The sequence below is a fragment of the Gobio gobio genome (assembly GCF_949357685.1).
Source record: "Gobio gobio genome assembly, chromosome: 12".
NCBI lineage: Eukaryota > Metazoa > Chordata > Actinopteri > Cypriniformes > Gobionidae > Gobio > Gobio gobio.
The window spans coordinates 37,662,332-37,679,492 of NC_137105.1; positions in this window are offsets into that span (position 1 = coordinate 37,662,332).

Consider the following 17,161-nt stretch of genomic DNA (forward strand, 5'->3'; position numbering starts at 1 on the left):
ACTGGACAACAAAGTTGCTGCTGTTAAAGCAAGAGTCCCTAATGCTGGATACAGACTTGTCAAAGGACTGTTACAGTCCGAGGGCTATCGTGTTCAGTGGGACAGAATTAAAGGGTCTATGCACAGAATAGACTCTGCTGGAGTTCTGTCCCGAATGACACGCATGGGGAGCACAGTGAGACGAACTTATTATGTCCGGGGTCCACTGTCACTTGTCCACATCGACACCAATCATAAACTAATAAGGTTTGCATGATATAGCACTAGTAGTACCAGTAGTTAGTTATGTGCTCATATTGGTTTGTATTGAAAGTGCCTTCTTATCTTTAAAGCCAATGATTAACATAAAATGTTAAAAAAATATTTAATTCTGTATTTATTCCTGTGGGTTAGGATGGTTAGAATAATATCTTCAAATTTCATATCTGACAATTTTAAAATTGTTTAACAGTATGTTTTTTTTTTACTTGTGTAAGGTACAACATTGTGATATTTGGCTATGTGGATGGCTACTCAAGAAAGGTAAATATGATGTGTGCATTGGTCAGTCAGCTCGTGTGTTCCTGATAGGCTCTCAGACAGGATAACATTATTTTGTTGTTGTTGTTAGGTCCTGTACCTGAATGCTGCAAATAATAACAAGTCGAGCACTGCGCTTGCTTTTTTCCTGGAATCTGTGCAGCGGTTTGGTTGGCCGTCAAGGTATGCTTATTTACTCTTCCAAGACTGGCCAGGTGAAAAAAAAAAAAGTACATTTCCATACTGCTTTATTTTCACACACTAATTTTGTACTTAAAGTACTAAAGACGAATTTTTAGTATATTAAGAATCGTAAAAGGATAGTTCATCCAAAAATGAAAATTCTGTCATTTACTCACTCTCATGTTGTTACAAATCTGTATAAATTTATTTGTTCTGGTGAACACGAAGAAAGATATTGTGAGGTATGTTTGTAACCAAAGTGACCATGAGCCCCATTCACTTCCATAGTAGCAAAAAAAGAATACTATGGAAGTGAATGGGCTCATGAATGGTTTGGTTACAAACATTCCTCAAAAAAGCTTCCTCTGTGTTCATCAGAACAAAGAAATATATACAGATTTGTAACAACATGAGAGTGAGTAAAAGATGACAATTTTCATTTTTCGGTGAACTATCCCTTTAAGAACATCTAAGTGAACTTATATGTGCTGTTTTGAGACACCATGAATATGAACTAAAATGTGCCAAAAAAATGATTTGTATGAAAGACAGGTTTAATTCAAAAGACATACAGTTTTCTTTGTCGCTACATGCAGAGTAAGAGGTGATCAAGGGGTTGAGAACCTGGGCATAGCACGCTGCATGTTTACAGTGCGGGGGACTGGACGAGGCAGCTTTGTGTCAGGAAAGAGTGTACATAATCAGAGGTGTGTGAAATTTGTAATACATCCTTAGAAATTGAAAATGCAAATTAATTACACTCTAAAATATGAACAATTTCAGAATCGAGCGTTTATGGAGGGACGTATGGATGGCTGTGACCCAGATCTACTACGAGGTTCTGCATGGTCTGGAAGAAGATAGCCTACTTGATCCTTCTAATAACATTCACATGTTTTGCGTTCACTACATCTTCCTACCTCGGCTGAACGACGACCTGGCAAAGTTCTGCGATGGTTGGGACAACCACCCACTACGCACGGAGCAAAACCTAACTCCAAACCAGCTGTGGGTCATGGGCCATATTCAACATTCCACCACTGAACCAGAACATCTTGAGCAGGTATACACACAATAACAGTATAAATTTAACATTTTAAATTCTTGTAAAAACACTTTACGGTTTAAAACAAAGTATAGCCAGTTCAGAACAGCTCCCTATGAATGTCTGCATTTGTGTTGTTGCAGCCTGCTGAGGACAACACCATTGACTGGGAAAATGTAGGGATCCCACACGGGTCTCATTATGGCATTGAAGTACCAGAGATTTCCAGCCCATTTAGTCCTGAAGAAATGGAACAGCTACAAACTACCATTAATCCTAAAGGACCATCACAATGCTTTGGCAGAGACATTTATTTGAACATGGTACAGTACATACAAATAATTCTTGCCAACTCGAACAACAATCACTAACAAGGTCATTGTTCGAACAACAGTGACAACAAGGATATTGCATATACCAAAAATAACTGATAACAATCATGGCACTTTCATTTTGCCATTTACTTTTAGTGTAAAAAAAGATTTTACAATGTTTACCAAAATAAAATGTAATCTGTGCCAAACATTAATCATTGTCTTCATTGTTCCACAAATTAAACTCTACCAAAGACATTCCCAAAACGCAGAGCCAGAGTTAGTACATGTTTGAACTCACTGTAAGAGCTCATGTGTGCCACTGGAAAAGTTATGGTCTTGGTACAAGCACTAACTATTGGAAAACAAATTGTATGTGCTTCCTGTTGGCAGACATGATTGAATTTCACATGAATTTCAAAATTGTTTCTCTCACTTGGTAGTACTGGCTTGTGTGCCTGGCCAGTTAACCACTGCAGGACAGCCGGAACTGTAAGTGTCTTGGTGTTTGAAACCACTTCAGTGTCTGAGTCTTCGATTTCGGCAAAGTGCTCAGGAACTGCATCTAATAAAGTAAAATACTACATTTAATTTTCACTTACAAAAAAACTCAAGCAACTCAAATCTGCACAATTAAAGCTCTGTACCATCATCCTCTAGTTCCTGAAGAAAATCTTGAAAGTAGTTCAGAATACTTTGTTCAAGATTATGTCTTGAGGTGCCTTTTTCACTTAAGTCAGGTTTGCAGCTTGCCATAAGGAAGTTTGCATCAGGCTAGTAAAGACAAAAGAATAATAAATATCACAGAATTTATGCCTAGCTTCAACTAAATTCAAACGATTTTACTTTGTTATCCTGCAGTGGCACAAACAAGGGCCGACAGAGGTCCATGTGTTGTTCCATCACATCTGGAAGGTTGTAGAGCTGCAAGCCTTTTCGCATTTGATCAAGCATGGGCAGAACTCGGGCCAGGGAGTTTAGAATGATTGTTCTGAAGAATAAAATATTTTTTTTTTACTATAAACATATTCCACTCTCAATAACACTAGATAAATTATGAATAATGTTAGATTTTATGCTTTTATAAAAAAAAGTACTAGAAAACACTTAGATCCATCAATAACATATACTTAAAAAGCTTTAGCAGTTGATAAATCAATGAGGTACATTTTAGTGACTACAAACCTTATTATTGGGTCCTTTCTGTCTGTTTTTATGAGACCCGTATATCCACAGGAAAGCAGATTATCAGTGAGACTCCGTAATTCGTCATCGGTGGCTATTCTTACCTGTAACATACAGGTTACATGATACATGCAGTGCACACATACTTTTTAACTGTTTTGATGGGACACCTAGTGTATGTAATTGAACAATATATTTTATGCTCTTAAAAAAACACAGTACACTTCATCTTCAGGAGGATTTTGTGCCCAAACTTAGTTAAATAGCTTTCCACAAAATATGAGAGCATATACTAAAGGTATTTATTTTCTGTTGAGGTGTACAGATAGGCAAAACACTCATTTAATACAGCAGATGAATTGCATTTAAAACATTTATGGGTGGTTTCCCGGACAGGTCTCATCCTAGTCCCAGACTAAAACGCATGTTTGAGCTGTTTTAATTTAAAAACGCCTTGCACTGACGTATATATCAGTGTCATTGTTTTGTTTTTAAGATGCACACCAGTATTGTTTTTTGTAAGGTTTGTTTAACTACTTAAATGCCCTAATATAACTAAAGCCTAGTACTGGATTAATCTAAACCATGTCCGGTCTAAACCCTGTTTCCCGGACAGGGATTATCTTAAACCAGGATTAGGCCTTAGTATAATTATGAAATATAAGTAGTATTAACAAACATGCCTTACTAAAACATTACTTGTGTGCATTTTGAGTCAAAACGAAGTGCACTGGTGTATTTTAAGATATATCAGTGCAAATTTTCAGTTTGGACGACTAGTCTAATCCCTGTCCGGGAAACCACCCCATAATATTGCATATACCATTATTATAGCTTTACCTTTTCAATCAATTCGATGGTTTCTACATCTGTGACATCTTCGGGGGTTAACACCACACGGTCAAAATCTCCTGTAGCAAGATAGGTGTAGCACCAATTGCGCATGAAGTCAGGTGCTGGACCTCCTTGAGCCAAGGAGCAAGCAATGATCTCTCCAAAGCTCCTAAGGATATTTAAAAGACAAATTTCAAGCATATACACCACCAATCAAAACTTTGAGTACACTTTCATAACTTTATATTCAAAGTGTACCAAAACTTTTGATTGGTAGTGTATACACACACACACACACACACACACATAAAAAAGGAAAATACATAAGTAAAACTTAATGCAATAAAAAGGTTTTCTTAAAACCTGAAGTAGCTCTCCTCCAGGGCACTTATTGAGTATATAGGATTCTTTCCCTTGTTGTCAGGGCCAGGCTCAAAGTAGCGTAATTCAATTCCATTCATCAGGTCTGCCAAAATCAATAAGTGCACGTAAGTTAAACAGCACAAGAAGAGAATATCAACGAGATATTGTTCACAACAACTGATACACCAAAAAAATGAAAGACAGTTACCAGTAAGGAACTCCTTCTTTATTGCTCCTGTATCTATACCTGCCTCTCCAACAAAACAAACTTTAAGGGAGCATTTTGGGGTGCTTTTCTTTTGTCTTTTCCATTGTTGAATAGCACGGTGAAAGAAGTTAGATCGAGTGACACAGACTGAGAATGTCTGAGAGTTGTCCACCTGTTCAGCTAGATTTTGCAGGATGTCATCAAGGCTGGAAAAACGACAACTCAATCACATATGTGTGTGTGTGTGTGTGTGTGTGTCACACACACACACATATATTTCACGATAACAATTTCACAGTTTATCTACTGTAATCGGTTCTGACCTTTGAGGCTCATTTTTTTCTACATCCAAGGTTCCTTGGTTTTCTACAGGTCTGAGAAATATATACAATAGAAAAGAGAACAATGTCACAATGGGAAAACTTTTGTTCCTTCATAAAAGTAAATGATACACTATTGAACGTTAATGAAACATGTTTTTAAACCTGGGTAACATTTGGATGCTTAAATTACATTTAAAAAGCTAATAATGAGAAATTATACAATTAATCACAAAGTAAATTACATGAAGTTCAAATAATCTGTATTTCATATTCTATTCTGCAATAGCCTGATGTGTTTCAGAACATAGGATAGTTTAACCACTCCTACCTCTCACCACATGTGCTTGCATGCACCTCTAGAAAATAAAGAGGAAATGGTTCCTGGCATATTGGGCAAGATGCATACTCGCTCTGAAAATATGAGAATACATACATGGGAACATAAGCAGGGTATATAATTCTATAAATTAGAAAAAAAAGATTCCATGACAACAATTACCTTTTTGGATGGTTCTGCATTCAGAACAGGTGGAACAAATTCCACATCAGAGTCACAGTTGAATAGCTATAAAAAATATAAATTGCATTACATGGCAATACTCAATATTGTGGTTTTAAAAATACCAGGAAATAGTTAAAACACGTTAACTTACTTCTTTGCTGCCTTCGTCATGCACACCTTCTGCATGCACACCTTCGTCATGCACACCTTCTGCAGCATCCGATTCCACAGTTATTGATTCCTCACTGTCAGAAAAACTTGCACTGCTACAGGAATTGACATGGATTGCCAAGAGCTGTAATGGCATTTGTTCATTGCATCTACTGCAGTGAGCTTTGGGCATTTTATCAAATTCTTTGGAATTGAGTGGCAATGGAGTCATATCAATTTCCAGTTGAAGTGGCACTATATAAAGAACAGATTTGCCACAATTGCTTGCTGTTTGTACTAGTGCTCCTGTATAGCCTTCTGATTCTGGGGCAATCACAGTTAGGGGCCTCTGTCCACTTCCACCTGTGAATATAGCAAAACTGAAATATAGAAAAGCTAGTAAAAGAGCAAAAAAAATTTAAATAATAAAATCAAACAATACCCATTGCTTTATACAGCAGCCAGCCTCCATCCAAGCCTTGCATTTTGGGGAATTCAAGACACAACATCTCAGACAACTGTATATAAATAAAATGTGTTTACAATGTGAGTGTGCATTATATAAGTATGGTCCAAGAATTATACTATTACCAGCACATACTTCGGCATGACTGATGTTATCGTTAACTTGTAAGCTTCTTTTCCCAAGTCCTGCCTCAATCAACTTGAATTCATCACTGCCTTTTGGAGTTTTTGTAGTCATGTGAGGCAGAAGGTAAAATGACATCACAACTGTCTTTGGTGCCTTGCGTTTCATGGGGACAAACTTTGATTTTCCCTTCAACCCCTTTTGAAAAACTCCTGGAAATGATCTAAAATGATACAAACAACAATTCCCACATGTATATGCATACTATAAACTAATATATTTAACAAAACCTACAGAATTTTATCCATCACAAAAAACAGAAGAATGAACCTTATCATTTCCTGCTGTACGGAGGTCTGGGGCGAGGGCTGTGGGTGGCTGATGTGTTGTCCTCTTGTCTGGTTAACCTGAAGACTAGTTAACCTAGGAGACTGCAATGTGCTGTTGATTACGGTAATGAGGTTTTGAGCTGTGTTCACTATTTCCCTCATAGTGCTCTAGGACAAATGAACACAAAGTATATATTAACATCTCTTCTGACTTGCACTTAACCACTGTTTACTAAGGTTTTTTTTTTATCTTGAAGGCACAGTATGCTAGTTCAGAGGTTTTTTTTTTTTTTTTGAAGCTACCATTAGTGAAAAAAACATCATAATCTGGTGAGCTGGTTTTAGCTGGTCTCCCAGTTTGGTATAAGCTGGTTTTGCTTGTGTAGCAAGCTGTTCTAGTTGTGTTTTGGTCACTTTTTAAGATGGTCTAGCTGGACTTAGCTGGTCAGGCTGGAAGGACCAACTTAAACCAGCTAAAACCTGCTACCTGCTTATGCTGATTTGAGCTGTATTTTTCAGTAGGGAATTTTTTTAGTAACGTATTGACATGTAAAGGAGACATAAACACACATTCCATCAGCAAGCTATTAATTATATAGATTTAGCAAGTACACTTTATGTAGAAGTATGTTTCACAACACCTCTTCACCAAATAAATGATTAAACTGATAATGATAACTGTACTGCTGTTGGTTATTTGCCTAGGTTGCAGGTTTTAGACAAATGCCTATTAATGACTTTTTAAAATTGCAGCTTTAGCCATTACAAATAAACACAAAACTCGTTCACTATTAAGTCGCATACGCATCAACATGTGTAATTTGAAATATTTTAAACTTACGTTTTCTCCTGACTCCATGGCTTCAGTAAACCAGGTGAGCAGATGAGTTGCAATTATTCCTCCATCTGTTGTTGTTGGCAATTAACTCCAAAGTCGCAATTCTGAACTCTAGTGGCAGTTCGTAGTAATGCAGTTCAATTGATCAGTGATCGTCTTGTCAAGCCTTAATCCATGACGTGTTTCCGGTTGGAAGATATAATCGAGAGCGAGGAGAATTTTCAAACAGAGAGAGCGCAGATGATAACGCGACCGAGCTGCCAATCCGAAAACGAATTCGATCACACTGAGACATCGCTGCCACCTTCAAACCTGTGCTGGATCACAATTTATTCGCTCGTGATGACAGCTTTACTTGCCACAAGATTATGTTTCATCTGTTCAGTTTCTGTTTTTACGCTCTCGATTTCTGTTTCTGTGCTTGCTTATATTGTGTGTGCGCTCTCATAATAAAGACAGCTATATGACGCCATAGGCTTATGCTCATTTACAATCATTTCTATCACCAAAGGTGCTTACTCCTTGAGGGAAACGGAGGAGAAAAAACGGAACATAAGGCAAGAGAAGCTGTTATATCTTTTATATTACGTTATTTGTATACTTTCATAAACACCGCATCCGTAGGGGCTTCCATTGTTGTTTCGTGGGCTATGTGACGTCAGAGCGCATAACTGGGAGTACAATGATCTAGAACGAGTTCACAGGTGGGAAGTCACGGTTTTGACTGCCGTTCCAGTGCACTTTCACGGGTAGAAGGTTGGAAAAACACGGGTTACGGGTTGCCTGGAATGCGACATTAGACTGAATAATATCGCATGTCATTTTTCAAGATTTGTGGATTCAGGTAACCCGGTAGCCTAGAAATCTAGACGCACCCTAGCGGCAGCAAAAGTAATTTGCAGCCAGGGTCATCTAGCAACTCTCCGTTGGCTTGCGAGCTTGAAAAACCAAACTCTAGTCAGGCCAATCATATTGTGTATAGAGTTGGTGGGCGGGCTTAACATAATGACGGCTCCACGTGAATTCCCTGCTACTTGAAAACAAATGCTGCGTCCCAATTCACATACTATCTGTCCTAAATAGTATTTGAAAATAGAATTAGTATGTCCCAAATCATAGTAGCCTATGTTGAAAAGAGTATTCTAAAGATACCCAGATGGTCTACTACTTTCGGTTGTGCAGATCGATGCTTACTCTAACGGCTGATATTGCCCACAACCCATTGTGAGTTAGACGAGGATTTGATTAGAACTACAAACGCAGAGAAAAAAAAAAGAACAAAAAAACTACAAATGACAGATGGGCTAGTCCGAAGAGAGGCTTATGCTGGTTCCAGGCAACTCGTAACCCGTGTTTCTCCAACCTTCTACCCGTGAAAGTGCACTGCAACGGCAGTCAAACCCGTGACTTCCCACCCGTGAACTTGTACTAGATCAATGTACTCCCAGTTACGAGATCTGACGTCACATAGCCCGCAAAACAACAATGACAGCCCAGTACAGATGTGGGGCCTGTACCATGATGGTAGTTGAACAAACTCAGGGTTACAGGATTAGTTTCGAGTTGACAAAACCAAACCAATCTATTCAGGCTTTGTTGGTCCCATGATGCTGATCATCAACTTTCTCTGTCAACTCAGGCTCTGATCCTGAGTTTAGGAGTTTAGCTGTGACATCAGCAGTGAACAGCCAATCACATGCTGTGGATCAGTGAAACTGAGATTCACTTCTCACGAGAGAAGCAGTGTGATTCACTTCACTCTTCTGCAGAATATACATGATTGAAAAATATTAAGAATTTAAACAAATTTACACAGAAGAAAAGAGCTGTTGAGGACAACTTTAAGAAAAATCTTATACGTCAAAGCAAGTAAAAGTTATGAAGTTAGTTTAGTTGATATATAGAGAGAATTGAACATTTATGCTCACATGTAATTTTTTATAGACTTAGTTATTGAATTTAAAGCTTATTTGTATGACCTTTTATATAGGCTATTTATTTTAATATTAACAAAATGCATATTAATGATTGATTTACTAAAATGATACATGTGTAATTGGTTAAGGGTATAATAATTACATAAATTATTTTTAAATAATTCAAAATTATTATTATTATAAATAACCATTGTTAAAAGCCAGAGGCTTAAGTCTTTAATAGCCATTTGCTATGTAGTGACCTTTAATTTGGAGTAGAAACAGGGGGAATGACTTTATTGCATCAGAGGTGTGTCACTTTGCTCACAGCTGATTGGTCCAATTTCAGTTTGAGATCTCTTATCCAGAACATAACCTGCCCTGGAGCAGGTTAGCTGTGGAGCTTAAGTTACTATGGAGATGAACACTGCTAAAAGCCAAACCACTTTAATGGTCCCTTAAACCCAGGATTGGCACAAACTAAGCTTAAACATATCTGGCTAGCCAGCTAAACCGGCTTCATGGTATAGGCCCGTGGTGTTTATGAAACAAATATCAGGGTTCCCGCGGGGTCTTAAAAAGTCTTAAAATGTATAAAATTCCATTTTTTAAATTTAAGGCCTTAAAACGTCTTAAAAACGGCCAGATTTTCACCCGAGGTCTTAAATTTAATTTAGTTAGGTGTTTGTGCATTATTCAATAAAATAGGCAGGAGCTGAATCACAGTGTGTGTCTTTATTTCAAAAGCCCAGCGCCAGCAGCGCGCGAGCAGGAACCAACAACGTCACCACCTGATACAGACCATATATGGCATTTCACCGTAACATCTCCCTTTCTTTAAAGAGTTGCCATACTTCCCTAAGAACCCCCTCAAATAATTAACATCTCTGAACATGAAGAGTTTGCTAGCCAAACTTATGCTGTGCATTACCGAACCTGAACTGCATTAGTCTGTCTGCAACACTCAGCAGAACTCACAAGTCAAGTCTCTGTGGTGGCCGTGACTGGCGGCCACTGCGCGTAATGATCAGGGTTCCCAGCTGGGAAGGCTTGTTGGACACTGACAGCCTTCGTTCCTGGCCTTGCTCTGGCCCACAATCTGTGCTGTCCGATGCGTCATATTCTCTGATTGTCGTTTCACCGTCGCTAGCCACTGAACCCTGGCTGCTCTCCTTCATCACTGCCTCTTGGTGATTAAACTGAGAGTGCTCCGCCCTCCGCAAATCCACACGATTGCGCCTGTATAATGTGCCATCCACATCCACCACATAAGACCTCGGATTCACTTTTCCCAGACACCTGCCTCTCCGCCACCGTGCGATTTCCAGGCAGTGGTTTCATTCTGATGTGTTCGCCGACATTAAGCTCCGGGAGATCTTTGGCTCTCGCGTCATAATGGAATTTTGTCATGCGCCGTTTCCACCTCAATTTCTCCGAAACTCCTTCGACCACTTTGGGGAACAGTAAACTGTTTGCCATAGGAAGTCCCGTCCTAAGTCTGCGGGACATAAGTCGCTGTGCAGGACTGCTGTGTAATCCCTCTGTTGGCGTGTTTCGCCAATGTAGAATTGCCAGCCATGGATCTGTTCCGTCGAGTTTTGCCCTCTTACAGAGTGATTTCACAATCTTCACCGCAGATTCGGCCTTTCCGTTAGATTGTGGGTGCTGGGGTGAAGATGTGACATGCATAAACTCCCATTGTGCCGCAAATTTTCTGAACTGTTCACAAGCGAATTGCGGCCCGTTGTCCGTGATTACCTGATCTGGCTGTCCGTAACGTGCAAACTGCACTTTACAGCGTGTAATGACTGTGTCCGCTGTCATATCTGGCAACTGATCAATTTCCCAGTAATCTGAGTAGTGGTCCACTATGATAAGAAATTCTCTGCCACCATACGCATACAGGTCCATACTCACGATTTGCCAGTGGCGCATAGGGATTTCATGGGACATCATAGTTTCTTTTTGCTGGTTGTGCGCATACTCATTACATGCGGGGCAATTAGTCACATAATCATTTATCTCACCTCTCATGTTGGGCCAGAACAGCGTTTCCCTCGCCTGTCTGTAACAGGCGTCTCCTCCGATATGAGTGGCGTGAATCCGATTCAGCATCGTTGCTCTCAATGCCTTCGGTATAATGACACACTGACCTCTGTAAAGCACACCATTCTGAACGCTCAGTTCATCTCTGAATGGCCAGTACTCGCGCACTGAGAGCGACACGTTTTCTTTGCGCTCAGGCCAGCCAGTTAGCACGATCTTTGCCAGCTCCTGCAATGCGTCGTCAGCTTTGGTCTCAGTTACAATTTGACGGAGACTGGCATCAGTCACGTTGAGGTGTAGGGCTTGGTCTATGAATGAGAACACAGCCTCTGCGCTGTCCATTGTACTCACAGCATGTTGTTGTGGTCCGGGCTCGTTGGACACCTGCCTGTCGGACGCTGCTCTGCTCAGAGTGTCACTTATGTACATCTCAGGACCAGGTTTGTAGTTCTGAAGCTGTAACATCATGCTTTGGAGGCGTTTGGGAGCACTCAGGAGTGGTTTCTTACAAATTGTCACGAGAGGTTTATGATCGGTTTCAGCCGTGATTATCTCCCTGCCATACAGATAATGATGAAACCTCTGACATGCGAACACGATGCTCAAGCATTCCTTCTCAATTTGGGCATAATTTTGTTCTGTTCGCGTAAGCGGGCTTGACTCCCCTGAGAATGTCTGGTCTATGGATTTTGACATACATAGACGATTGGCTCATCATAGCTGACTCGAAGGAAAATGTGTTGCAGGACACCTGCCGTGTGCTCGCGCACATCACATCCCTGGGCTTCTGGGTGAATGTGAACAAAAGCAATTTTGCACCCAGCCAGAATGTGATCTTCTTGGGCCTGGAGCTGAACTCAGTCTCCATGCGAGCGCGTCTCTCTCAGGAGCGCGTTCTCTCTCTGATGAACTGTCTACCGCAGTTCAGGGAGGGGGCAAAGGTGCAATATCGCACATGCCTCAGACTACAGGGTCTTATGGCTTCATCTATCCAGGTTTTGCCACTAGGACTCCTGAGGATGAGGGCGTTCATGAAATGGGTTTCGTCACTACATTTCAGCCCGTTACACGATCTCTGTCGCTCGGTAACAGTGACGCGCACCTGCGCCGCAGCTCTGCGCCACTGGAGGAGCACAGACTTTTACGCACAAGGTACCGTCCTGGGGACGGTATTGTTGCGGAAAGTTGTGACGATGGATGCGTCCTTAACAGGCTGGGGTGCCACCCAAGAGGGCAGAACTGTGAACGGTTTGTGGCCGAACAAACTACGTTCAGAGCACATCAATTATTTAGAGCTTCTGACCATTTGGAAGGCTCTGAATCATTTTCTGCCTCGTCTGCAGGGACATCATGTGCTCGTACGCTGTGACAATACAACGGCAGTGGCTTATATCAATCGTCAAGGCGGCGTGCGCTCGTCGAAACTTCATGCCCTAGCTTACAAGCTGCTGGTATGGAGCAGACGTTTTTTCCTGTCGTTACGCGCGACTCATGTTCCGGGAATCCTGAACAGAGGCGCGGATCTTCTATCGAGGGGGAACCCGCTCTTCGGAGATTGGCGCATTCACCCTCAGATAGTGAGCATGATATGGATGAGATTCGGACAGGCGTCCGTAGATCTATTCGCCTCGCGCGAAAACAGCCATTGTCCTATGTTCTTCTCGCTAAAGGACTTGGACGCGCCCCTCGGGGTGGATGCACTGGCCCACCCGTGGCCCAAAGTGCTGCTGTATGCCTTTCCTCCCCTGTGCTTGATAACTCCTACACTGGCCAGGGTGAGAGAGGGGGGGCTGTCTCTTATCCTGATAGCTCCCAGGTGGCCCAAAGCGCCCTGGCTGGCGGAGATAATCCCTCTGTTACATGCTCAGCCGTGGCGCCTCCCCCTCCGCACGGACCTATTGTCTCAAGCAAACGGGGAGATTTATCACCCACACCCGGACAGGGTAGCTCTCTGGGCCTGGCCCGTGAAAGGACGAACCTGAGCGCGTTAGGGCTTCCCCCGCGCGTGGTGGCTACTATACAGAATGCCAGGGCCGTTTCTACACGGTCCTTATATGGCTGTAAGTGGCAAGTGTTCGATGAGTGGTGTGATGGGCGGGGTCTCACGTCATATCAGTGCTCAGTCTCTGATGTTTTGTGTTTCCTCCAAGACCTTATGGATAAAGGAAGGTCTTTTTCCACTATTAAGGTCTATCTGGCAGCTATCTCTGCTTGTCATGTGGGCTTTGAGGGCTCATCGGTTGGGCAGCATCTTCTAATCCGCAGATTTATGAAGGGTGCCCGCCGCTTGTTGCCAGTCGTTAAGGGAACGATCCCTGAATGGGACCTCTCCTTGGTGCTGGAAGCTCTGTCTCAATTCCCTTTTGAGCCACTGGGGGATATTTCCCTAAAGTTGCTGTCTTTTAAGACAGCTTTGCTCTTGGCCTTGGCGTCAGCCAAACGTGTCAGTGAGTTACATGCACTCTCGGTTCACCCCTCGTGCATTAAGTTCTCTCTGGGCGGGAATAAGGTTTTCCTTAAACCTAATCCAGCCTTCATGCCGAAATGTTTTCCTGCGTTCACATCGGGGGTATTGGAGCTGTCCGCTTTTCACCCTCCGCCCTTTTCCTCCGCGGAGGATCAAAGGTTAAATGCTCTGTGTCCGGTCCGTGCGTTACAGACGTATTTGGCTAGGACCAGTGCATTCCGGAAGAGTGATCAACTCTTTGTTTCATGGGCCCCTCCCCACAAAGGGGATCCCCTGTCTAAACAACGCCTTTCGCATTGGCTTGTGGACGCTATCATTTTGGCTTACGAATCAAAGGGAGTGCAACCTCCAGGGGACATCAGAGCTCATTCCACAAGGGGCTTAGCCGCCTCTTGGGCTCTGTTCAGGGGAGTATCACTGCAGGATATCTGCTCTGCTGCCAGTTGGGCTTCTCCCCATACGTTTGTGCGTTACTATAGGCTGGATGTTACCAAAACTCCGGTAGCACATTCGGTTTTGGAGGTGGGGTCTTCCTAACCCTGCCTTCTCTTGTGTGTGCCACACACATTTCATGTCCTGCTTGCACACCGCAGTTACGTGTGTGCGTCGGTGTGGCGGGTTCATGAGTATGAGACGTGTCAAGCACCGCCCCCTTGGGGTGACCGTCTTTTTCCTGGCTAACAGAACCTCACTGTGAGTATATTGGGCAATCGGGGAGCTGTCCATGTCTCTCCCATAGGTGGATCTCGAACACGAGATGATGAACGAGAACAATAGGTTACTGTCGTAACCCCGGTTGTCTGAAACATCGAGTGGAGAGATCCACCAGCCTTGCCCCGCTTGCTGCACGAGAAGCGAATATTCTTACTGGAGTACAGTAGCGCGTGCAGGCTATATATGCCCACAGGTAAGGGGCGGGGCCTTACCGGGCATTGGCTGCGCGCTCCTGTCTGTCTTGCCAGACTTGGTGCAATTGGATGCTTCTGCAGAGGTCAGGTACGGATGCCCTTCCCATAGGTGGATCTCTCCACTCGATGTTTCAGAGAACCGGGGTTACGACAGTAACCTATTGTTTTATTAGTTTACATATAAGTTGTATTGACGGACATATTTGAAGCTGCACCTGTCATTCAATATGAAAATACATTTTGATTTGGTTAACTATGTATAAATGTAGGCTATTCTTAATCAATGGTCTTTGTAGTGGTCTCATCTCGTACACTTTCTTTCCCAAACGCAGCTGCATAGTAAACATTCCTGAGGTAAATAAAGTAAAATATTTTAAAAAATTACAGCCATCAGCTGCTTCTCAACACTTTTATTTTGTTTACATATGCATAAAATATAATATGCGAATTGCCATAACCATTCATAAATACTCTGGTTTGTATAATAACTATGAATGTTCAAATGCTATAAACTCTTTCTGTTATAAAGCTGTTAAAACTCTTTCAACGGCTCTGCTCCGTTCAGGCGATGCCGACGCGCAATGACAGTTTGGTGTTCCCTTTCGAACGGTCAGTTCGTACTGCGTCTTAAGACGCCATGGGAATTCTCCTATTCTCGAATATACTGAAGTAATTTGTAAAATCACGCAGTGCTACTGCCCAGTCAAAACAGTGTCGAGACATCTCGCACGCTATTGGCTGGCCAGTGGGAACTGCATGAACCAATGGCAGAACAGCATAATCTGAGCGAACCAATGGGCACAAAGCCCGCAAAGCTGAGCGCAAGAGCCCGCGAAAGGGGCATATAAAATACGCTGTAACTGTCAAAAACGTCAGATTAATCTCCTTCAGCGACGATCTACGGTCCTCGCTGATAAACTCGAACTTCACCACCTTCACCGTGAATTGACGAGCCTGCAGCGGAATAGCGAACTAACCAGCCCGGACGTCCTGCGAGAGTCAGCGGCCTGCTGTATTTAAGTGCGCTCAAATCGCCAGCGATCCCGCATGCTGTCACGCCTTTCCCCTGCGCTCTTCGGTGAAACACTACGGTGTATCCTTCTGTACAATACTGAGAAAAACATATCACTTGTGTGCAGTACTTACCTGCACTAGGAGGATAACCACGAAGGGTGCGTGATCTGTCTGGGCAAGGCCCACGCGGACGCTGCTCTCGTCGGGTCCGGCTGCTCTCACTGCGAGGGTATGCCCATTTCCTCCCTCCGTTCGCGGATAGCGCTCTTTTCAGAGCGCGACCCCGGCCCTCGCGCTCTCCCGTTCCCATTTCCGCCCGAGCCTCGGCGGGAAAGAATGGCGGAGACAGAGGGCTGAGTATACCGAGGCTAGCGAGTTCACGTCGGCCCAGTGCCCGCGTGACTCGTCTTCACCTCAGAGAGACGTTTCCCCTGTGACGTTCTCTCGATCGGACCGCTCCCTCTGCTCGACGCCGAGGGCTTGGTCTCATTCGGCGGCAATGAGGAAGACGAATCCGCACGATTACCAACGTCTCGCTCTTCCTCTTCTCTCACTCGGGCCGCGCTAAGAAGCGCCGCGGACAGAGAATGCCAGAGTGGATGAGCAAACTAATGCCGGTGTCCTGACATTTCATCCTACCCGTCAGATTGTCCTACCAAGGCTTACTCCGCATGCCCACATCAATATTTTTTATTTGTATTTTTTATATTTACATTTTAAGGGTAGGTTTAGGGTAGGGATAGGGGTAGGTATGGATATTAATGGATATTAATAAAGCAAATCACATTAATATGATTCTGGTAGCACAATCTGATAGGTAGCATTTTACATCCATATTTAATATTTATTTATTTAAAATATTTACATAGTTTTAAGGGTAGGTGTAGGGTAGGAGTAGGTATGGATATGAATAAAGCCTCAAATCAGATGAATATGATGCTGGTAGCACAATCTGATAGGCAGCATTTTTAGCTGTCGAATCGTGCTACCTACTTTTTTAATGGGAGGTAGCAAAATCTGACATGGTAGGACAAATCGACAGAACACCGGAGCTTCCCGCATTACTTTCTCTCAGACTCCTGGAGATATTGAGAGTGCGCCTTACGTTACAGGCTGTTGTCACTGCAGCTCGCGCTTCCTCAGCGGCAGCGCGTACGCCCCCTCTCTCTCTCCCAGCGCGCTCACTATCTAGAGCGCGACTTACGTCATTGCTGCCTCGCTGTCTAGCGCATAATGGCGTCGTGAATGGCGGCCAAGCCCTGCGTCTTTTCACTCTATCACTTCTCTCAGTCCCCTATTGAGGCGACTGGAGAGGTTCAACAGTGTAGTAAACGAGCCTGTTATGAAACACGCATGCCACACACACTGAAAACACCATCAAGAGCGCGACTTACGTCATAGCCAGGCCCTCTGCTGTTACGGTGTACT